Here is a 25219-nt window from a genome sequence, read left to right as displayed (position 1 = left end):
AAGGTATTTTATTTTGCTGCTGAGCAGTACTAGGGCCTTATCATACAGAGTGAATAAGGCACTTTTAAACAGTTGTAAGCAGGAAGCAGGAAGTCTGTGGGGACACCAGCTAGGGATGTGCAGGCTGGGTGTAGGGAAGGTCCATAGCTGCACATTTCTTTAACTGCAATAGCTGTACATATGTTTGACATTTGGTGTGACATTTGAAACTTTCCACCCCTGAAAGAGGGGTGAGGACAACTATGTATATTGTACTAACAATTATTATTATCAGGCACATGCAGTGCTTGTGAACTGCTATACTGTCATTAGTATGTTAGATGGCTACATCCTTTGATATTTCTGTGTTGTACACCTACATAAGGGCATGCTTGTGGAAGTAATTCTACAGCTATTCGCAGAGTGTGTAACAGCAGACAGGCTGATATGCCTGTATGTTTCTGACACTTCCAGGCCTGAGATACTTTCAGGTAAATATTTGACCAGCCTCAGGGAAAGGTACATATCAGTGGGATACACCCGTGATATTCTGCAGTTGTGACTGTGGGGTATTCTGAGCATATGTATTACTACACCATTTCTGACATGCAAGTAGTGTCTACTGTAACTTATTGACAGTTACCATTACGTGGGATTCCCCACCTTTCTGCCTACTGTTTGTACATTTCACAGGGAGTCAGTGGGGCACAGGTAACATTTGTTTGCAAATCAGGGACATCTCTGTAAATCAGTCACATTTGGGAGGTCTGGCCTCTTACCTATTCAAATATGGCGGTGTTTATCCTGCTCTGATACTGTGTGGGGTTTGTAATGTGCTACTCTAACATTATTACCTACTAGCATGGCTGTTTCTCTTATCACACTCATGTAATGCAATTCCTCAGGAATTGCCAGTAAAGATACACAGAACAAGCTTTGTGTAATGGCCTTCCTATTTTCCCTTTATATTCACTCATTGTATTTCATGATATATTTCTTTCAGCACCAAGTTCTTGTATATCTACTGTGGCTCAGTGGTAATTCATGCAGTCTAGTGTTTCTGGGGTTTGAGAGTGACAGGGGTATTTTATTTTGCTGATGAGCAGACTACAGGCCTTGTCATACAGATTGACTAAGGCACTTTTAAGCAGGTGTAAGCGGGTTTGCGCGAGTTTGCGCGACGCTTAGCTACGCTGATCTACACTTAGCTAAGCGCACACAAGCGCACACCTGCTGACTACTGCTTAAAAGTGCTTATTCCCACTAACACCCATTCTAATTTCTTTTAAAGAAAAGAAAATGGGGAAATAGGACAGTGGTGAAAAAGGGGGCACAAAGAGGATAGGACAGTAGGAAAACAAGCTTGGGATGTGCAGGAAGGATGTAGGGAAGGCCCATAGCAGCCCAATTCTTTACCAGCAACAGCTGTGCACATGTTAGAAATTTAGAGTGAGATTTGACACCTTCCACCCCTGAGAGAGGTGTGAGGACAACAAAATATGTTGTGCAGCCAATTGTAATTATCACTTTACATGTCCAGCAGACATGTATGCGAAATGGGCAGCTATGTATGGGGCGTGATTTTTTTGTGGGAACAGAGTGCCCTTTTTTTATTTTTTTTCAGGTGAGAGTGGAATGTGAGGTACAGGAATTAGATATATTTGGGGAGGTAGGTTGGGGAGGTTAACGGACAAGACAAACAAGACGCATACAGGGGCAGAGTATGACACGTGGGGGGTAAACACAATTGATGGGGATGGATGTTTGGATATCGCAAGCCCATGAGCCCACAGATGGCAACAGTGGAACTGAGATCCCCACCCATGGGCAGTTACCACTGCGCCTTCACAGCCCAGGGCGGGGCTGTGCTGGGGGCTGGATAGGATGGGCAGGCACACCCATGAGTTGCACCACTCTCACCTCAAGCTGGCATAGGGGATCAGTCATGGAACGCCTGATCTCACTACGCACAATAGACTGGACCCTATGGAGGGTGAGTGGAGGCTTTCCTCCAGCCACGCTTGCAGAGGGGGGACGAGCCCCATCCCCTGCAGCGCTTCCACCCAAAGGTGGCACAGGGCCACCGGAGGAGGAGGTCCCAGCCTGGGCATTGGTGCCAGGTGCACTCGCCAGCTGAGGTGGGAGAGGTGGGTCCGCTGGAACCCACCTTCTCTGTTGTCCTATGTTTAGCAGTATTATATGGCATTTTGGGTTAGTAACAAACAGCACCATTCAAAATTAGTTGTAACAGCATGCATCAGTATTCCCATTAACCAAACACACATGAATTCCGAACATTGAGCAGCAATCATAACACATGCATATTTAGAACAACAGTGGACATTCCAACAGCATGCAGGGTTCATTGGTGGCAACAGGCCATCAGGTTTAGATATGTAAACAGGGCACATGCATCAACGTACGTGCAGATATGTATAAACCAACAGGACAAATGTCCATGGGAATTAATTGCGAATACACATACCCAGTTTGGTGTGGAATGGCATAATTTGTGAAAATAGGGTAGGGTGGAGAAATATTACATTAACAACTTAAACTACCTATACATATACTGTACATTCCTAGTAGATGCATATATATATCCGCTACATGTATTAGCACAGTTTCCTGTATGTAACTTTAGGAATGTTGGTGATGGGGATGTTACTGCTACATTTATATACATTCCATCTTTATTCATATATGTTCATATCTGGCTGTGTTCAGGTAAAACATCCTGCTACATTTGATTTATATGGGTCTAAACAACTGTGGATGTTCAGCATTTCATACAACCATACTATCTCCATAATGCAAGGGTACAGCAACATATCCAAATTGTGGGACGGACACAGCCCAGGTTCTATACTTTATTAAAGACATTTCACTCATTGGTTGTGGCTGCCTCATTCATTTCATTATGTAGTGAATGCAGTATACCTTTATTTTAGACTTATTACAGCTTTCTTGGCAGCTTCAAACTGTCTTTCTCACACTCTCTCACTTATTTTATATTTACATTTCAGGATGGTACTTAATTCTAGGCTTTATTAACATTTATTACTGGGTTACAACAATCCTTTCCAGCTGACTCACTTATTTCATATGGCAGAATTTACAAGGATGTATTCGACACTTGTCTATCCTTTGTTGATTGATTACAACACTCATTTTCAGGCTGCAGCAGTTATCTGATATTACAGTACAGGCGGAAACTCTATTTGAGACTTCTTTAATCTTTATTACTGGATTGCAATACTCTTTACCAGGCTGCATCACTTATCTAATCTTACAATACTAGCAGAATCTTTCTTCTAGGCTTATTTTACCTTTATTACTGGGTTACAACACTGAACTCTTTTACAGGTTGTCTCACTTATATTCTATAACAATGCCAGCAGAATAATTACTAACCTGTCTGGTGGCGCAACCTTGCCAGCCTATCAGCAAAGGCTTGTCGATTCGCAGAACAAACACCTGCAGCTGTAATATAAATTAAGGAATATTGGAACATACCTATCCATACTATAGGCTAGGATAGCATTTCTTACATACTTAATTACATGGATACTTACTCAGTAGTGGGGCATTGGGCATTTGACGGGCCTCCTGGATCCATCAGTTCAGTTGGTCCTCCTTTCATCGCTTCAGGTCTGCATGGTGGTGACGGACCTGTTCACCAGTCCTCGGAATGCCTGTGGCACTGGTGAGATCATGTGCCAACCGGTTCCACGCCTCTGCCTTGTACGCTCCTCATTGAACCTGGCCCTGCGTGAGTTGGCCTTCATGATGGTGGACTAGGAGCCAAACCATATATTTTGACTCCTCAACACCCCACCTTTGTGCTCTAATGCAATTTCCCTCTCCTGCACCTGCCATTCTGACTGCAAATGGGTACCACAATCAGTTATGGTGTGTATTCCCACCTATGGGGCTTATATATGCCGGTTTTCCCGCACTTATCTGTGATTGGCCATTTTGGATATTTCTCAGCTTACAGCAAACCTGCTTTGTCATGGTTATATTTTCATTAATTCTTATATGTATGGTAATACTGTATTTCTAAGTACAACTGTCATAGCTTAGTGGTTCAGTACTTTCACTATGGTGCACAGTATCCCAGGTTTGACCCTTGTCATTGCTTTTTTATTTTACTACTGTCTAGACAGGCTAGGAGGGGTGTTTGTCTAAAGGCGACTTTGCTACAGCTTGCCCAACGTTGTCCGATGGTAAGCTGGTTGGCGCGCTGCGCAGCTCCACGCAAATGGCTTACACTGAGCAACGCATTATTTAGTTATAAGCATTCATATTAAGCTGGGTGAAGCACTGCCCAGCTACGGGCACTCATATTAAGCTTGTTAAAGCGCTGCTAAGCTACGGGCAATTACGATCCTTTTTATATATACATAATATAGGTTTTGTTCAGAAATACATGGGCCATTTCATTACATTTTACTTAAATTAAATTTATATATATCGGGGAATTGTTTCATACTTATTTAAAGAAAAATGGAGGGGGATGTTGTGGGGCTCAAACCGTGACTACCTGTTCTTTGGGCGACGTCTCTACCGCTACGCTATTGCTACTTTGCTTAATTTGCATATGTAGATCTTATATGCTTTTCAATGTCATGTCTGCTAACTGTGGTTGAGCGTAGGGCATACCTGCGCAAACGAGGGCAAATGAGGGCAAACATATTGGAAATTATAAAAAAAAAAATGAAACGGTTATTTTTACTTTTTAAACACTTTCACTAGGGTTTAGTCTGTGGGGATGTGTGGTGTTGTGTTTCTTGACATTTCGGCGGACTCACTCGTGGGTGTTTACAATCAGGACTCTAACTCTTCTGGGGGCTTGTCCCTTTGCAGCACTCGGCAATTGGACACGCCCCCTGCTTTCCTACATGGACCGTGTTAGACTAGAGTATGACTCAGCATGCCCTCTTGAATATGCATGGCATGCTGACATCATACCATTCAACTGCAGCTTCTGTGTAAGACTTATTTAGTCTTACATGGAGGATTGCTGAATCCGGGGGAATATCTTATTCAGGTATATAGGGCATTTAGAGACAACTACCTCTGGGAATGTTTGGAGTTATCAAAAAGTAACAGAGAATCATCACACAACATGTGTAGAGGATACTATAGGAATGAAAAGTTTACTAATTGGTTCTCTGAGAGAGCAGCTGATGTATGCAAAAGACTACCAAATTAGACAAATACTAGTTTAGATATTTTTAAGAACAGCCTGGACACTTATTATGGGAACAAGTATTTTGGTATATTGGCAGGCTAGAAGGGCATTAATGCCTGTGCTTGAAATATTTGTATGTATGTATTTATAATTGTATGTCAGTGAGGAAATTTTCTATAAAATATAATTACACTGTTAAAAATAACAACACAAATGCTTTTGATTGCATGAGTCTGAGTTATAATTAAGAAATAAGAAGGTCAGAGTATTGTTGTCAGAATGCCAGTGGGTCTATATTATAAGCACGAAAAGACAAAACCGCAAACACTCACGAGCGAAAATGCCGGGAATCGAAAGTGTGATTGTGGGGTCGTGTTACAGTGAGGAGTGGGATATTTGTCATTTCCTCACTGCAGTGTGACCTCGGAGTTGGAATATATAGTTAGCGCGGGGGGGGGGTGCAGCCCTCCACAATACCAAGTTTGATTACCGGCATTTTCGCTCATGTGAGCATTCGCGGTTTTGTCTTTTCATGCTTATAATATAGACCCAAGGCCAGCACATCCTTTTCATGTACAAGTCTGTGTTATATTCACAATAAAAAAAAAATAAAGCAACAAAGAGGTTTCCTTACTAGAATGAGAGTGGATTTATAATTAAAGTCACATATCTGTCCCTTTGGTATGAGAATGAGGTTTTATCATGGGTACCAGTGGAGGTGTTTTAAAACAGCCTGTGTATGTTTAATAAGCATGGAAGTGACACCTGTAATTATTTGGTAGAGTGGTTCGAGGCCACTAAAGTGACAGTGCTTTACAATTTCCAGAAAAAGGGATTTTTAATAAGAAAATTCTAGAAAATCTAAAAATGAAATGAAAAAGAAAGGGTAAAAAGTACCAGCCTCCTGTTGGTCAGCGTTTAATGATAGGCAAGAAGAAGCCAGAAATAAGAAGTAATCAGTAGTTAGAAACTTAAAATAGATTTCAAATAGAATGAAGCTACACGCAACTAATAGAACAGCAAATTCATTACAGAAATGTGCATATGAAACATCTCATTCCTGGATTATGTGTCCTTTAATGTAATTAGAAAAATTAGCAGTTACACAGCCAGAACTTTCAGATGATAACTGACCTCTGATCCCTTCTCCCCCTCACCACCTTATGATCATCCTGTTTCACTAGAAGCCAATAGTTTTACTACTCCAAGAGACCAGGTGGAGGTAATCCCTGCTGAAACATGTACCGCTTCCCCAGATACAGCAGAAAAGTCACTTCAATGCTTCTACTTATCCCCACAGGTCGATCTGTAGTACCAGATTAAGACAACAGTGCCAACCACAATCTACTACAGCAGAATCAGATCAAATGCTCATAAGAATAGCCATTAAAGGGGAAAAATTTTATCATAAGCACAGAGCTAATACAGAGCATGTAGGAAAATTAAAACAATTTCCTAATAAAAGACCTTCCCCAAAAACCAATACCATAAAGAAGATCAAACAAATAGTTATGCAGTTTCTGATAATTAATGCAGTTTCCAATACTTATTAACAGATTAGTAAATGTCCAGCTCCAAGGTAAACCACATTTAATAACTGTGGCCAGCCTGGACATTGGCAAAATGAATTCCAACTTTCTCTGCAACAAATGTCCAAAAATCACAGCAAGTAGAAATATATCCTCCTGTGTGTGGTACTGTGTGATGCCACCAATGGGGCAGCAAACTCACTAGGACAGCCATAAGCAGAAACCACAGCTATTTCCCCTTGGTGCTATACCTCTCCACTGTACAGATTTTCACAGAAAGTCCAGATGTTTGCCTCATATTTTTGGTCTGTTTTTCATAAAATTGTGGCAAATCATTAAAGAATCTGTGCATATAATCTTTAAACCGTGTGAGTGCCTGACTAGGTTAGTTAAGTATCCTTTGTTAGCTGACGTAGAGAAACAAATCAAATTTGTGATTTATACTTTACTACAACAAGGTTTAATAGTCCTGACTTGATGTTCATGTAAAACTACTATCTTGTGGATTAAAAACACAAACAAAAATAAACAAACACTTGATTTGGACAAGATATGTGAGCAATTAATGCAGTAGAAATACAACTTTTCCTGTAGTCCCTAACTCAGCTACAATACTAAGTCATAGTCCATCAGACTACATTCCCTTCTCAGTGACAGATATTTCTCCCCTTCTTTTCTATTTCTCTATACCTATATTGCCAGTATCAGTTTGCATTTACATGCAGAAGGCAACAACTGGTAAGTATCAGAGAAATTGAGATCTTACTTAAAACCGTGGGGTAAAGATTAGTTACCCTAATTTTCACATTCCCCTAGACCCCCCCCCCCCACACACACACAAAGATAAACATGCTGCCTAAGGAAGAGACTGGTATCACTAATTCCCACATATTCCCCTAGGCTGGGGAGTATAACACACACATGCACATGCATGCACGTGCGCACACACACACACACACACACACACACACACACACACACACACACACACACACACTCAAATGCTTCCTGCTACCTGCTTGGTGTTTTTTTCCAACCTGTAGCCTCATATAAATTAGACACAGAGGGGTCAACCATACCGAAATCACTGCTGTATCAGATGAACAAATAGTTCCGCAAAGATTTAAAAATAAAGAAAGACATAATAAATATAAAAATAACAGGATCAGCCAAGTTAACAACATACAAACTTCGAACAGAGTACACAAGCTATATTTAAAGTCAATATAAATGTGGACAGCTGAACAAATTAGCTGTATAGGTCTCATGAACAATACTGAGGACACAGATTAGCAAGTATCCTGTAGAACTTAGCTGTTAACAAAGGTTACTCATATGATCAAAAAAATTACAAGCTGACAATATCAAAAGTCCAGATTAAAATTAAACCAGCTTTGTAATATGAATTTCTTAATGATAGGAAAGCTGCAACCCATATCATGTAATGAAATGTATACTATAACTTTGTTCATGTAGTCCAGATACCCAAATGCCCCATAGCATTGTCTGGGTAAGATTACAAAGAAGGCAAATGAAGGCAAAAAGATACATGCCCTATAGCCATGGCACAGGGACTTTTTATTAACAGGTCAAAGTGTTAGCTCTGTGTGCCAACTGCCAGACTTAAGAACACTGCTGCTACACCCTTTAATTTTTTAGATATTTTTTCTGAGTGTCAATCAGAGAAATGCTGCTTAACTCATGTTCAGCACTACAACATAGTTTTTACTATTTTAAATCACTTGTAAAACAAACAGATGCTAAAGTAACTCACAGTGATAGGGTATCAAAATAATTGCCTTTGCTAAATGTTTGCTACATACCTAAATATTTTTTAATCTATGCAATGTTGCTTTTTTAATAACTACATTTGTCTTTGGTTTATTATTGGATATTTTCTAAGCTTTTGTCTATCAGATATAAACCAATCATAGCTGCATACAAATAAATCAAACATTCAGCTGCAGCAGCAACAGCAAATGAAGTCCAGCTGGTAATCAAGGAAATATGAAAAAAGCCCCAAAAATCCAGGAAATCTAAAAAAGGCATCTCCTACAACTATATGAAACAACACTGCAAAGGAAAAGACACTGCAATAATAAAAACAGTCATTTAATTGATCTGCCAACAACAAAGTCTTCAATAGCTCTGAGAAATAATACTTCTAAAAATTCAAGGAAAAGAAACTGTGTTTGACAACCAATATAACCCATGGTAAATGCAAAAGTCAAAGGAAGAATTAATAACTGTGTTATTCATTATTTTAAACTTTACAATTTCCAAATCCTATACAATTCAAGCTGTTGAAAGGGCATAGTTACAGCAGTGCCAGCCGACGATCACCAACTTGTTACCCATTTCAAAATTACAAAAAGCAGTTTCAGTGATTTCTTTACTTTGTTCTGTGAAATAATACTTCTCCATGTTCCCATGGTGCAATCCATTTTGTGACATCACACTGGGCAATATTATTAATATTATTAATGAGGGCTTAGTCATGGAATTATAACCCACACCTGAAAATGAGATACTCATTTCTCCTCTGTGCTCCATAACAGTGCTTTCTTGTTGCTAGAGTTACCACCTGTCCCCTTTTTGCATTGTAAAAGTGCCATGGATGGTTTAGGACATTTCCCAGAATGGCCAGATCCTTGCCCCACACACACTCAACCTCCTGATAATAATTTGTAAATATTTATTATTTATTAATTGTTATTTTTTATGCCACCTAAATAAAGTTTAAGCAGAGCTGAACAGGTTTGCGTGCTGTGGCAGACTGATCAGCACAGCTTAAATAGATTGTGAGAGCTAAATAGAAATGTGAAGCAGAAATCCGTACTTTTGATGTAGTGTAGTGGTTAGAGCTCCGGCTTAGCATGCAGTAGATGCACAGTTCACAGGCCAATAAATTTTATGTCTGGAAACAGTTGTACATTAATTTTTATAAATTGGAATGATGTTGTAATTCATATCTATCACTTATGGTACTGTAGGGCAGCCAAAATGCCATTGTGATGTCATAACTGATGTATGCAATTTTTTTTTTAAATGAAAAGTAATGTTTGCGGACAGCTAAGCCAGCTGCAGCATTGTTGAAACCAGCTAAGGAATGCTTAAGCATGAAAATTTTAACTAATCCTTAGCAACTGTAAGCTGTTCTTAGCTGGTGTAGGCATTGCTAAGTGGATTTGCGCACTGCTATGTGCCAGCTGCTTTAAGCACTACTCAGCTAAGCTGAGCTGGTTTGCACACAGCTAAGCACAACTCAGCACTTTTGAAAATTGCCCAATGATGGCAAAGGGTGGGAAAATGGTCTTATTTAAATTGCACAGGCAGGAATACAGCCATATCTGTTTGAACTTGATCATGGTAGCAACTATGTCTGGCACTGGAGATTGTGTGCACTTTAGGCATCTAGGAGTCGAGGGTCATGTTCAGACTCCTTGTTAAAGACCATGAAGGCAGTCTGCTGCAGAGCTAGCACCAGGGCTCACAGTATAAAGCAGAGGCCTGAGACTGCCTGGCACGCAACCTCACCAGTGCCACTGGCATCCTCCAAACTGGTGAGCAGGTGTGGCATCATTATGATGACCTGAAGCATAGGAGGGGTGAGCTCTTGGCCCAGTGGATCCAAGAAGCCCAAACACGGGATGTCCTGGAAGTACCCACTCTGTGTATTTGTAAATAATATATTTAAAAATTGTATATTTTACTCTACAGGTGTGGTTAATGTCTGTTCTTTTTCCCATACAGCTGCCACTGAGACGGCCGTAAACATTGATGCCCATGTGCAGCATCTGCTATGGCTGCGCTGACAGTTTGGGGAGTATAGAAATATTCTTAATATCTGCTGTAATAAGTAAGACATAGTAAAGCTAGTACTGTCTGTATATATAATTGTGTTCTAACTGTACTGAATAAATCCATGTCTCAGGCCACCATTGTTAGAACTGAGTAGTGCCAGCTGCTGTGTAATACAGAGTTTTGTAGGAAACAAGGTACAACTGAGGAGAGGAAGACTAGAATATGTATTAGGCTGTCTGAAACAACCTGCTAAGAAAGTGCTGTGTTAGGCTACTGTTATTGTGTCTTTCAGCTTTTTCCAGTTAGGGGTCGCCACAGTGGAACTCGGGTCATTTATTCTTTAATTATTTTTTTTTTACATTACATTTGTTACTGTAACAGTCATAAATGAGAAGCAGTCCTTCTGTGCAGATCATGCAGTAATACTGACTATGGATTTCTGAGTCTTAGAAACTGTTGTGTTTTGTTATACCTAATAAAGCTGACTACCATGAATTGTTGTCTATCATTTGTCATGTATCTGAAAAGTACAAGTGTGTAGCTGCTGCACAGCACATATCTATGGCAGCATGCAGTAACTGAGGTGAAGTGATTTAGCACTGTTTGTCTGCATAGTTTAGAATGTGGATCTAAAATAACTGACAAAATGCAAAAGTAAATATTTTGTTTAGTAATGTGTTGTACTGTGTTCCTGCCAGCATTGCCTTGTGTTAACCTTTCCATTTCAGCTACATGTAGTCCTCAGTGTACAGGAAAGTCTAAAACACTAACAGGTGCAGACTGCGAAAGTAGAGTGTGTAGAAAAGTATGTACTGGGCAGAAATAAGTCAAGTAACAGACACCAGTAGCTCAGTTTGATAAGGACTAGGTCTTTAGTTCCCTTTTGCACACACACACCATGGCTCAAATCCAGGCATTGCTACTAAAATGTCTTTCTAGTTCTACAGCAGTAAACCTAAATATTTGTAGAAACACTCATCTATTGTGAACAGATATTTTCCCCACAAGGCTGACGGGTAAAGAAATATATGCAGAAGCAGTATGATGGGTACAGCCATGAACTGTGTACAAATGTTCTATATAGCAGCCCCAGTCCTACAAACAGAAGTAGAGTAACCATCTACACTGTGCAGTCTTGCCAATGTAAGCCTCTCAAGTGTCATGCTGTCAGAGTTTCCACTGTTGGCAAAAAAACCTGCACCCAGATAACATTACAGTACAAGTATGTCATAAGCACACTCACAGAACAGCATGACAGGGAACACATTGTTACTCGTACCTGCAAGTATGACAGGTACAAATCCCCTATATCCACATACTTACAGTTGTCATACCTTGCCCTACAACAGTCCTGCTCCACATATGTACAGGTATGTATGTGCTGCAGTAGCTCCATGGCCCAGTTAGATGCTAAGCCAGGGCAGAACTGTAGAGCATTGAGCAGTACTGTATTGAGAACTATCAGTGAATGCAGTTGTTAATGGAATTATTCTCTCTTCCCCCACAACTCATCTGCTCTAATAATTGCAATACATTTCATACGGGTATGTTATTCTCAAATCCTACTGTTGGGACCTGTGTTCCATTCTGGTTATTATATTTGAAAATGTGTGCATATTAGTATACCTTGTTGAATAACCATTGTTGTTGGCCTATTGCCATAAATATCACTGGCATGCTGTTACAATCCTGACTGCTGTTCCATTTCTCATATGTTCTGTTTGCCATGCTACTGTTGCAATTCCATTGTTCTAGGTCAACTGGAACACCCATACATGCTGTTTTGACTAATGTTGAAATGTTTTGTTCATGACTAACAAATACACCTTGTTAACTCTCACTCCATAGCACATTTGAGTAGGCCAATCCCAGCGAATCTGCCTCTCCCACCCCATCTGGCTGAGGCACAGGGTCACAGCACATCTGGGCCCCAACCCGGAGCTCCCTCATCCACTGGTCTTGCATCACCCTCAGGTGAAACCGCTGCAGGGGATTGGGCTCGTCCCCTCCTGCATGTTGGCATGGAGAGGATCCCACTACCCATCATGAGCTCTGTGGAATGGTGCGCAGTGTTCTCCAGACTGAACAGGATTTCCAACTGTGCCAGATGGAGGGCAGACTGATGCAGCTTGAGGGGCAGCCAGCGCCTCCAGCTCAGCACCCAGCACAGTTACCTTTGGGGACATGAAGGGGTAGTGGTGACTGCCATTGGATGGGGACTTTAATCCCACTACTACCACCTAGGGGGCTCATGGGCATTGGATTCCCAATCACCCTCCCTGTCCAAGGTGTTTACCCCCCTCATATGTCACACACTGCCCTATCTGCTGTCTTATGTGTCTTGTCTGTCTGCAAAAGCAACCTCCCCTACCAAACTTACCTCCCCACACTTACCTACACACCTTCCCTAAAATCCCACTCTCACCTTAAAAAAAGTTCATCTGTCCCCAAAAAGAAAATTACGTCCCATACATAGCTTTGCATTTCACCCCCAAATATGGTCCCATTACACAATCTATCCCACTACTTATCATTATTGCATGTCACCCACATCCCTACCTGTGGGGTGTGAGGCTCTAAACTCCAAATTTCCCACCTTGAAATCAGCTGTTGCTGCCAAAGAAATGCAGAGCTATGGTCCTTTCCTACACCAGTCATGCACATTCCTAGCTGCACTCATTTTGTACCTCTGCTTGCCCCCATTTCACCACTTTCCTGTCTTCATTTTTTTTCTTTTCTTTTTTTAAAATTAGCGCAGGTTTAAGTGGACGTAAGTGGATGTAAGCATTGCTTAGCTTCGCTTAGCTCTGGGCAAACCCATGCAAACCTGCTTACAAGTGCTTATAACTGCTTTAATCACCCTGTGTCATCCACAGAGTGTTCTGCCTAGCAACAAAATAACAGGCCCTGCCAGGGCTTGAACCTAAGATCCTTTACACTATAGTCAGAACAACATTCCACTAGGTCTGCTGGGAACTGGGAATTCAGTGATGTTTTTGACATATATTCTGCAGTAGAGTCACTCAACGGTAGAGAAGGATTCTGTAGAATAAGTCAGGTATTTTATATATACAAATACACACATATATATGTATGGAGACACATATGTATGGAGAAATATATACGTAATATAAATACAGATATACATATAAAATATATATATATACATATATATATATATATATATATATATATATATATATATATATAAAAACATATGTCACAATAAATAAAAAGATAATAAAAAACATATGTATATACATATATGCTCATAACATGTACTGGAGTCATACCTCAGGACCATACCTCTCAAACTCATAGTGCAAGAAATCTGTCCAAAGGCTGTTCAAATGGGGGGGGGGGGCAATGGCCCAAAACTAGGGCATTATTTTAAATATTGCTCTTATAAATGTAGAATGTTGCCAGAGTGACAGGACTTGTTTCAGCGCACATGTTCGGAGGATGTCAGTTCTGAAACTGAAATGTATGTCATCGTTTACTGTCAGACATCCTCAAATCATCACAGTGATTTACTAGGGAAATAAAATAATGAATCTGTGGAACAGACCAGAAATATGAGCAATACACCTGAACAGTCTGAAACAATCCAGACAGTCGAGAAGTAGCCTCAGAACCCCTTACTGCAACAAATCTGGACCAAGCCTGACAAAGTGGGGGGAGAAACCCATGAAAATAGGGATAACTGAAATACTTGAGTAGATAAGCTGACACAGTTGCTGCAGTAACACCCTCACGCCTGACCTAATAGATAGTGGCTGAAAAAGCACAAGTCCAGAACTCAGTTACTTCACAGTAGATTGTGATTGAAATCCACACATCATCCCACTGATGTGTCAGAAATACACAACACTTATGGGGGCCAGGACCAATACATCCTACAAATATCTGGACATAACATCACATTATAGAAACTACACTCAGCTCCTAAGTATGTCACCAAGCACCGTCCAAAGTACAGTCATGCTGACAAATATGGGAGGATAGAGGAATGGTAAGTATGTAGGGAGTAGAGTCTGGGAAGGTGCACATATCCACTATGGGGAATTACACTTTTATTTGTAAATATATCAGGCACTGCAGGGATGTAACAGCACTGCAAAACAGACACCATTGTGAAAGTGCATACCCACAACCAGTTCCAACACAGTCACAGTGACATACTGTTAAACAAAATGAACAGTACAGTATAAGGACTTTGTGAACAGAAATATCTCAGCATGTTTGCCACTCACACATTTCCCCTACATATACTGGCCCAAGTCACACTGTAGTATTTTGGCTGACCGTGGTATGGGACATGTCTCAGTCTGCCCCTACAAACATATACAGCTGATAGACCACCAGAAACTGGAGTAGCATTCACAGACAGATAGAAAAGGAAACATAAGACATACATGTACCACCCTCCCTACATGGGTCAGATAACATTGACACACTGCACTGCTACACAATCCTGACAATCTGTCAACAATCGCCATAAATACACAGATCTTTAAACTTGTCAGAGTCCCACAGAATGTCCACGCTTTGTCATCATATATCAGGCCTCTTACACATTACATGTCTGGCAGTCTGATACACCACTGAGATGGTATCAGGAATGAAGGCACTAAATAATTATATACCCCACCTATCATCCTCTTACTGCATGACACCTGAACAAAGCCTGACATACTTGGGGGACAGAGGCCCAAAAACAGTGGCATATGTGAAATATTGCTGTTATAAACTGAGACAGTTGCTGGTGTAACAGGGTTTGTTGTAACATATGTTGTCTGAGGGATATGAAGTCAGAAACAGAAATGGATGATAGCAGTTACTGACTGCAATCTCCACAGTATGCTACTGATTTTAAAAATAAAAGAAATGTCTGAGGAACACACCAAACATGAGAGTCCAACATCTGGCCATTCTGCGGATAGCCCTACAGTTGAGAGTTATGTAAACCATATAACACTGTCAGACTTAAAATTACACAGAAAAGCCATGTTCATAGAACCCTGTTAAACTAGCATTAATAGAACTGTATAACAGCAATGCTTACATTCAGTCCTTATGTATGGAACATTCTCCCCCAGTTTTCTGGGGTGGCTCCACAGTTTACAATGTAACAGATATTTCAAACTACCCTCTGTGATGCTGTTGTTCACATACCTAGATGAACTCCTCCTCACATGCAAAGAAAAGGGCCAATGCCCACATGATGTTCTCAATTATAGGAGTGTGTTGTCATGCCATTGGCTAGAGGAATAACATCACAGCTGTTATGCATGCAAATAGCAAGTGGTGGACACCAATTGGTGCAAAGGCCATAAGCTGCTCACGAGCATTACCTACACAAGGCAAGATGTGGCCTATGCAATAGAGAAGTATACCCTACATCTGGGAGAGAGAGAGAAACACACACACACAGAAGAAAGAAGCACTGGAACAAAACCAACCATACTTTGGAAAAAAAAAGGTATGTCAACCATGTAAGCATGTAATGGAATGCAGTGGGGCATATGTGATAATGAGAAACAGGACGTTCAAGAAATATGTCTTAACAAGACTTGCTGTACTGATATATTGTTAATCATAACCTATGGCCATATCAACTGGGTCTGTCTGCAGTGGCATAGATCACAGCTCAGACCTCTGACTCACCCCAGGAAAGGATGGCTCACATATGCCTACTACAGGAGTGTATGTTAACAATACAGACTGTGACACTGCTAGGTCAGATACTGGGATGTTGTAGATATCCATATGTTAATTATGAATACAGCTTTGATATACTTGTTTTTCTCAGACATGTGAGAGATCTATGCAGGATATTTCCATAGTGAAATACTGTTGCAGATGTATGTGTTGAACTGCATATGATATACTGAGCTTATACCATTAAAATCTCCAGTATTATGCACATCAACCATATGTGTGCCTCATATTTGTAGTCATTTACTCATACAATTGTGTTATGTCTGGCAAATCATTGGCAACCTGTGAAGACTGATATTACAACATCTTCTTCCCCTTCCTTGGGCTGTTCCTCTAAGGGGACCCCAAAGCAGATTATCTGCCTCCATTTTCTACCGTCCTCTACATCTTGGTCTGTCACCCCAACCACATGCATGCCCCCTATCACCACATCTATACACCTTAACTTAGGCCTTCCTCTTCACTTCTTACCTGGCAGCATCATCCTTACCATCCTATTCCCAATATAGTCAGTATCTCTCCTCACCACATGTCCAAAACAACATAATCCCAGTACTCTCTGGCTTTGTCTCCAAACTGTCCAACCTGGGAAGATTCTAACATACATATCCCAATTTTGTCCACCCTTGTGACACCCACTGCAAATCTTAACATGTTTAACTCTGCCACGTCCAGCTCTGACTCCTGCCTTTTTGTCAATGCCACTTTCTCCAACCCATATAACATAACTGGTCTCACTACTGTCTTGTACACCTTCCCTCTCACTCTTAATGGTACTCATCTGTCACAAATCACTGCTGACACTCTGCTCCACCCTCCCCATCCTGCCTGTAGTCTCATATTTACCTCTCCCCCACACTTGTCATTACTCTGAATTGTTTATCCCAAGTGTTAAAACTCATGCACCTTCCCAAAATGTGGCATAAGTGATGAAATGTAACTCCATCTGACCTACTCTGTACTTCTCCATCAACACTCTCAGAGCAAACAATGCATCTCTACTGCTCTTTTCTGCTATTAAACCATACTCCTGATCAGTATTCCTTATCTCCCTTCTTAACATAGCTTCCAGTACACTGTCCTAGACCTTAATGGTGTGAGTGATCAATGTTATCCATTCACATACACATGCACCAAAGGTACAGGCAAAGTGCTTTGGACAGCTTTAGGGCAAACATCACCCCCCTGGCTCACCATCAGTGTGGGTGGATATGCACAGCACATGAAACCCTCTACTCATCATCAGGGAGCTGGTGCATACTGCCTAATCAAAGTCAAGAAAAGCAAGTCACCATTGAACCTCAGAACATACCTGTCTGCATCCTACATGAACTCAGGCATATGCTTCCAGCTCTATTACACACTGTATGGAAGCAACACCTGAGCCCCATTGACATCCCATGTACAAGGAACATGGACACTGTCACCCGTCTACAGAAACATGAATGCTGAATGGTTGCTTATTCAATGTACTGGCCCTCATTGGGGGAAACAGGACACATCAGGACCAGGAGTGCAATGCAGATTCATACTGTGAGAGATGACAGGGGTATGATGTGGTTGTAAGTGGTGGCTACTGATAGGCAATATTGATGTGCTGGTTCTGTAAATAACTCTGGCCAATGCCTGTGGTCTTCTGGTGTGTTTCACTGTTTATGTCTTCCAGGTGGCGTGCAGCGTCAGCCATTTTACACTGCAAAGGAGACTGAAGCTATCACCAAAGCAGTACTACAGCACCATGTGGTGCTGTTTGGCTGGAGCTAGCTACATCTGCAGGAGCAGACTGCCCTGTGTACCAACCTTGTCCACAGAGCAAACACCTTGGGCCACCATTGCTGCACATATGATCAGGTCAGGCAACTGGCAACTGACCTGATATGTTGTGCCTGGCAAAGGGCTGCACCCATGACCAGGGACCATACTGCTATGGGTGGGGGTCCAGCCACACAGGCCTCACTTATGGCAACTGAGGAGCTCCTTGCCAACCTTGGCACAGCCCCTACACAACAACCTACCCAAGAAATACCACTTGTGGATGTGGGTGGTGCCAAGGCAACAGGCGAGGAGCATCCAGGTAAGGCCACAGTGCACATCAATGTAGTCATGTATCAGTCATACTGTCTTCTATAGAGTATCGACATGCATATGTCAGTTGAACTGCATTTGTGGTTGGGGTTTAGTAATGCACAGAAGTGCACACCTTAGGTGAGGGACATCAAATTGCGTAGTATCATAGCTGGTATTGTACCTGTGCAGACAAGTAGCATTCATCTTGTACCAATGCCAAATGTGAGTCTGCTGACAATACCTCTCCCCCACATCTACATAGGTACCTCTGGTCTGCATGTGGGACAGCAGCCTTCAGCCGGTGAGTATGGTATTTTCCCTTTCTGGCTCACCAGTATCACAGGTATGTTAAGGTCATGCATGTGACCATGCACACAACTGTTACTCTCAGCTGTTTTGCAAAATCTGCATGTTCACTTGTGGTGGGGTTAACTGCATTGCATCACAGTGGTCATCACAGGTTCCTATTTGCAGGAGATTTCACATATCTGTAACATACCTCACAACCTGTCATTGCAAGTAATCTGGAGAAAGACTGACAAAATGGGGGGGGGGGCAAAGGCCCAAATCTAGGGACATAATGTATAATAAGTGTTATACAGTGCATATAAATGGTGTACACACACCTGTTAGAATGGCAGGCATTTGTGAAATACAAACATGAGAGCACAATCATACATTTCCAAACCCTTCCAACCTGTCATGTGACCTATGACCTGTATAATTCAATTGTAAAAGAAACAAATCTGTTATGGAACAAGTATGACACATAAAAAATGTAGAAGACACTACATGTATACCTGTGCACAGTCTGAAAATCATACTGTGTTGAAGCAGCTCTCAATATTAATACAGCATTATGTCTTCTTGGGTACACACCTGCCATCAGTTACTGAGACTCTTACATTAACAGCAAATAATGGTCAGCTGTCCTATTGGGATTAGACTACATTTACTCTGTTGCCTGCTACAGAAACAGCCATAATTTGCATACAGGTTACAAAGCAGCAAAGGGATCTCCTTTGTAAAAGATATCAGACCAGAGAAGGGTACATACACATTTCCACAGCACTGCATATACCATGGAACACAGTGAAGACAGTCTTCAAACGGTGGTGGAAATATAGGGCAACAGCAACATTGCATAGGACTGGACAGCTTTCTAAATGTGCGGAAAAGACAAGACCCAAACTGGTCATGGAGGCTTCCAGGAGACCTACAGCAACACTACAGGAGTTGCAGGAATCACTGGCAAATACTGGTTGTGTACTACATGTGACAACAATCTCACATATTCTCCACATGTGTGGCCTATGGTGTAGGTTTGGAAGATGGAAGGCTTCTCACACATTGAACAACAGCCAGGTCTGGCTAATTTCACAGGGAAAATACCTCAGGTCCCCCAATAGCATGTGTGGAAATGTGTTATGGTGTAATGACACCAAGTTTGCACTTTTTGGCCACTATACCAAGCATTTTGTTTGGCACAAGAATGACACTGTGCATCAACAAAAGAACACCATCACCATGGTAGAGCATGGTGATGGCAGTGTTCTGCTTTGTGGTTGCTGTTCATAAGTTGAATGCAGGCCTGTGGCCAAGGTGGAGGGGATTAGAAACAGTTCAACATACCAGTAATTTTTGGCACAAAATCATGTATCTGCTAGAAAGCTGTGGATAGAGGGGACTTACACCTTTCCACACAACACTGACCAATACCATACATAAAAATGCATAAAAGAATGTCTTCACCAGTGGACAATCAAAGTTTTGGAATGGCCCAGCCACAGTCTATGCATACATACAATAGAGAATCTGTGGGGTGCCCTGAAGAGGCATGTGCAGGCATGATGCCCTAGCAATCCAACAGAGTTGGAGGGCTTCTGCAATAGAGAGTGTATAAATATTGCAAATTTGAGATGTACCATGCTCATACATACCTTCCCAAGAGGACTGACTGCTCTTAGGAAATGAAAAGGTGCTTTAACAAAATATTATTTTAAGGGTGTGCACAGTCATGCAACCAGTCAATTGTATGTATTGCAACTTCTACGTTACCCTAACCAATGTGTTTGTTCTGTAATAGGATTGCACAGGTTATATGTCACAGTACAGGTGGATGATGTTATCACATGATTTCTGTGGACTCGTGTTATATATGGGACAAACCTGGCATGTTAACAGGGGTGTGTACACTTATAATATCCACTGTAAGCTTAGAAGGTTGTTAGTGTAACCGGTTATGTTGTAATATATATGTACTTCTGGTTTTGATGTGTGAGACTCAAAATATGTCACTAAATAGTAACAGCAGAACTCATATCATCAGAGTAAGATGATAGATAAATACAGGATTTATGACAGACAGACCAGAAATATGGGCGACACATGTAGACATTAAGCGACACTCTGTACAGTTGAGATGTATGTTCGGTAAGAGTTGCCACTATGCTATACAGGTGAACAGCAATTATGTGTACATGGGTGCAGTGTGTGCTACTAGAAGGCCCATCACCTACTAACAATACCCACATATCACAGAGGTGTATAGAAGTTGTAACAGGAAGTGGAAAGGGATGCACTACATGCTGTTGACAGCATGTCCAGGTTATGTACTGGTCTGACTGTGGTGTGAATGTCAGAAGTTGGCTATTGTGAGGTCTGTGTAATTCTTGTCTGCCACCTCACCTGAATGTGTGTGTGTGTGTGTGTGTGTGTGTGTGTGTGTGTGTGTGTGTGTGTGTGTGTGTGTGTGTGTGTGTGTGTGTGTGTGTGTGTGTGTGTGTGTTTGTGCAGCAAGAAACAGTATAGTGCAGGTCTTAATTTATATATGTTGTTCTTTCCCACACAGGTGGTCATGGTGGTCACAGTCCCTCCTGCTCAGTATCTGCTGACAGTGTCTCTACAGACTCCGGCAATGATCATGATCATATACAGGCACAGGTGGTGTTGTCAGGGGCTGAATCTGTGCCATAGGTTGCCATCCCACAGTCATCTACAATGTCACCACACACAGTCACAATGCCCACACATGACCCATCCCCAGCAGCCGAAGATGATGGACAGTTGTCAGGTGGTGGCGCAGAACAGGCTAGTGTGGTGACTCTGGCAGGTGTGAGTGTACAGACTGCCCATAGCCAGAGTGCTGGCAAGGTCCCTCACAGGTGGATGGACAGGGCTGCTCGCAAGAGGACTGCTGCTCATCAAGCCACTGTTGCAAGTGCCACAGCAGGTATCACCAGATGCATGTTTTGGGCTCTGATGGATGCACAGGCATGTAGTGAATGCAACACCAGACAAATAGTGTGTTGGATGCAAGTCTTCCTGGTTTTCATGGTGACATACATGACCTTGTTGAGGCCACTCGCCAAAAAACTGAGGTTATGAATAGATGGTGATTTGAGACCTTGGCAATCCTCGACCATGGCATGTCTGTGTTCGAGTGTGTGGTGGGAGATGGGCATCAGACATGTGGATGTAGGTCAGCATCAACATCAGCTGAGAGTCTATGGGGTCATGCAACTTTACACTCTCGAACTGGCAGGGACACCAGCACTACCAAAGGGAGAATACTGTCCACATACCAGAGCAGGCCATGGGCACATGATCCTGGCCCAACCTATCAGGGACGTGGATCCAGCAGACATCAGTCACTATCAGGAAGCAGTACTGCATCTGGCCTTGGGCCTGGTGATGCCAGTGAGACCCCTGGCAGGACGAGTTTACATGTTCATGGCCAGAGACAGTGAACTGGACACCCTGCCATGTACTCTCAACAGCTGTCCAACATACCCATGTGTAGGGCAGCCTAATGACATGACTATGTGCATACATACACACACACATATCTGTATCACAGGTAAGTCACCTCCAGATGCATACAGCCCCTCTACACAGCCCATTTATAGGATACCCCTCCAAATACACACACATGGATGTCAACCATATGGCCCAGCCTAGGCCTCTGGTAAACCCACACCACACCCTGTGCATATGATGATACCTGTGCCACATCTCTGTCATCCATGCCATACATGCAGGGACTGGATAATATGGGTTTAATGCACAGGGTGAATATAGTATAGTGTAGCTATGTAATACTGCTTAAGGTGTTGTTTGCTTGCATTTGTTATGGGTACACACAAAGGTGTTTGTACCTTATTAACCACGATGCATTATTGTTGTTAGTACCAGTGCCCAAATGTAGTCTGACATGCCGTATTCTGCTTGTGTTCCAGGTGTTTGTGTGTCTGTATGCTGTGGTCCTGCAGACATTACCAATATGGACTTTGGCAGAGTGGAAATACACTGACCATTTCATAGCCAGGATACAGCTTTAAATGTACGTTTTCCAGGTGTGCATGCATGCAACAGTGTGTGATGGACATTGTTGTCAGACAGTATGACCTGGCATACATACCCCTCATCACAGACAGGTAGCCTTCAGACATGTCACCTCAATGTTGTGTAGTACCACAAGCCCATACACCTCACCAGCTTAGCCATTATATTGACCGCAACAGATTCACATGTCAGCACCTGTTGCCCCTGCCATTTCTTTTCTATACACTCAATCCAATGGCAGGGGCAACAGATTCAAATGTCAGCACCTGTTGCCCCTACCATTTCTTTTCCATACACTCAACCCTGATGCAGTTGGTGAGGGCATGCATGTTACTGTGTATGACAGGTTTGTGGCATGTATTCCTGAGTTCACAGGGTGGAACAGGGAGACAAAATGGTATATCCTTTGCATAGACACAGTAAAGAGTGACATAGGGGATGTGCATACAGTAACACAAACACAGTTTCCAATGGACAGATTTGTAAACCAACATATCCACTTTAATGTAGTATAGTGCTACATACACATGACATTATCCACATAGATTATATGTGTGGGACATAACCCACTACATCTTACAACATGTAAGGTTGTGAATGCCTTCATGGATAGTGAGATAACCCACCAGGAATAGCGAATGCAGTTATCTATTGCTCCTACAAGCTTGGACAAGTGATAGGGTAACAGACATTGTATCAGCATGATGTTTCCATCATGTATGATATCTGATACTAGCATGTGTGTCAGTACACTAACTGTGACCTATTTGGCAAGAATATCACATACATGGCCATTATTAGGGGACACAGACCACATATGGGTCGCAAACAACCAGATATTCTGTAGACATCTGTACAGAAGACTGCAATGGCCTGTGTAATGATGTAACATGCTGCAAGTGAGGCAGATGCCATTAACACGCTATATAAAGTAATGTCATGAGGAGGTGGTGAACAGGGGTGGATGGTACAAACATCAAAATGGTATAACCCATAGAGGATATGATACTCAACCACACACACACACACACACACACACACACACACACACACACACACACACACACACACACACACACACACACACATTTGTCAGTATTGAGATTAGAGCCCTTACCTATCTAGTTATTTCTTCTATAGTGTTACATATTATGAAATGCACCATGGAGCTTATATGAATTCACCTTGTCCCAAGGTACTTCTAAGGTGAATGACATCATTAGGCCTTCTAAAGTAGGACAAAGGAACTGTAATGGTTAGGAAAATCCTCAAAATAATTTAAAGTACTAACATTCACAAACACACACAGTTGCCAGTACTAAGATTAGAACCCTACCTATGTAGTTATTTGTACTATAGTTTTATGCAGTTATTGCATGTGCCACAGAGCTTACCGGGCTACTGAGAGTTTGAGGTGACTTCTAAGGTGAGTGTCATCAGACAGCCTTCTAAAGTGGGGAAATGGGTACCATAGTGGCCTCCACAGGCCTCAAAATGATATAAGCAATACACCTATACAGGAGATATGCTTCTGTCTCTCTCTCACTCACACACATACAGTAGTCAGTGTTGGGATTAGAACTCCTACCTATTTAGTAAATTGTACCATAGTATTATGCAGTTATTACATGCCCCACAGAGCTTGCTGGGCTACTGAGAGTCTGAGGTGACTTCTAAGGTGAGTGTCATCAGACAGCTTTCTAAAGAAGGGAAATGGGTACCACAGTGGCCTCCACAGGCCTCAAAATGATATAATCAATACACCTATACAGGAGAAATGCTTCTGTCTTTCTCTCACTCACATGCACACAGTAGTCAGTGCTGGGATTTGAACTCCTACCTATCTAGTTACTTTTAATACAGTAATATGCAGTCATTACAAGTGCCACAGAGCTTGCTGGGTTACTGAGAGTCTGAGGTGACTTCTAAAGTGAGTTTCATCAGACAGCTTTCTAGAGTGGGGAATGGGTACCTCAATACACCTATGCAGGAGATATGTGTCTGTCTCTCTCTCACACACACACACACACACACACACACACACACACACACACACACACACACACACACACACACACACACACACACTAGTCAGTGCTGGGATTAAACTCCTACCTATCTAGTTATTTCTACTACAGTATTACGCAGTTATTACACATGCCACACAGCTTACTGGGTTACTGAGGGACTGAAGTGACTTCTAAGGTGAGTGTCATCAGAAGGCACTCTAAAGTTTGGCAATGGGCAGTGTTGTTCTGTTGGCCAAGGTTTCAAGATACTGTCACCTGTAAACACACACACACAACAGTAGGTGATCTCAGATTGCAAGCAGTACCTCAGTACTGTTAAGCAGTGGGACTCACCTTCATAGTGGGACATGACAGTAGTAACACAAGGTGTGCAATTGTCTGCAGCAGGATGACACTCTATGCCTTTCAGAGTGTCTGTATCTGTCTATGACTCTCTGCCTGTGTGTATCCCCCTCACTGTTTCTCTCTCTCTCTGTCTCCCTAAACCTGTCTCTGCCACTGTATGATTGATATATTTGTATGTGTTGCCCTTACATATGCATGTGTAT

This window comes from Protopterus annectens, chromosome 4.part0 (genome assembly GCF_019279795.1).
Source record: "Protopterus annectens isolate FY-2018-M chromosome 4.part0, PAN1.0, whole genome shotgun sequence".
Taxonomy (NCBI): Eukaryota; Metazoa; Chordata; order Ceratodontiformes; family Protopteridae; genus Protopterus; species Protopterus annectens.
This window is presented reverse-complemented; position numbering follows the sequence as displayed.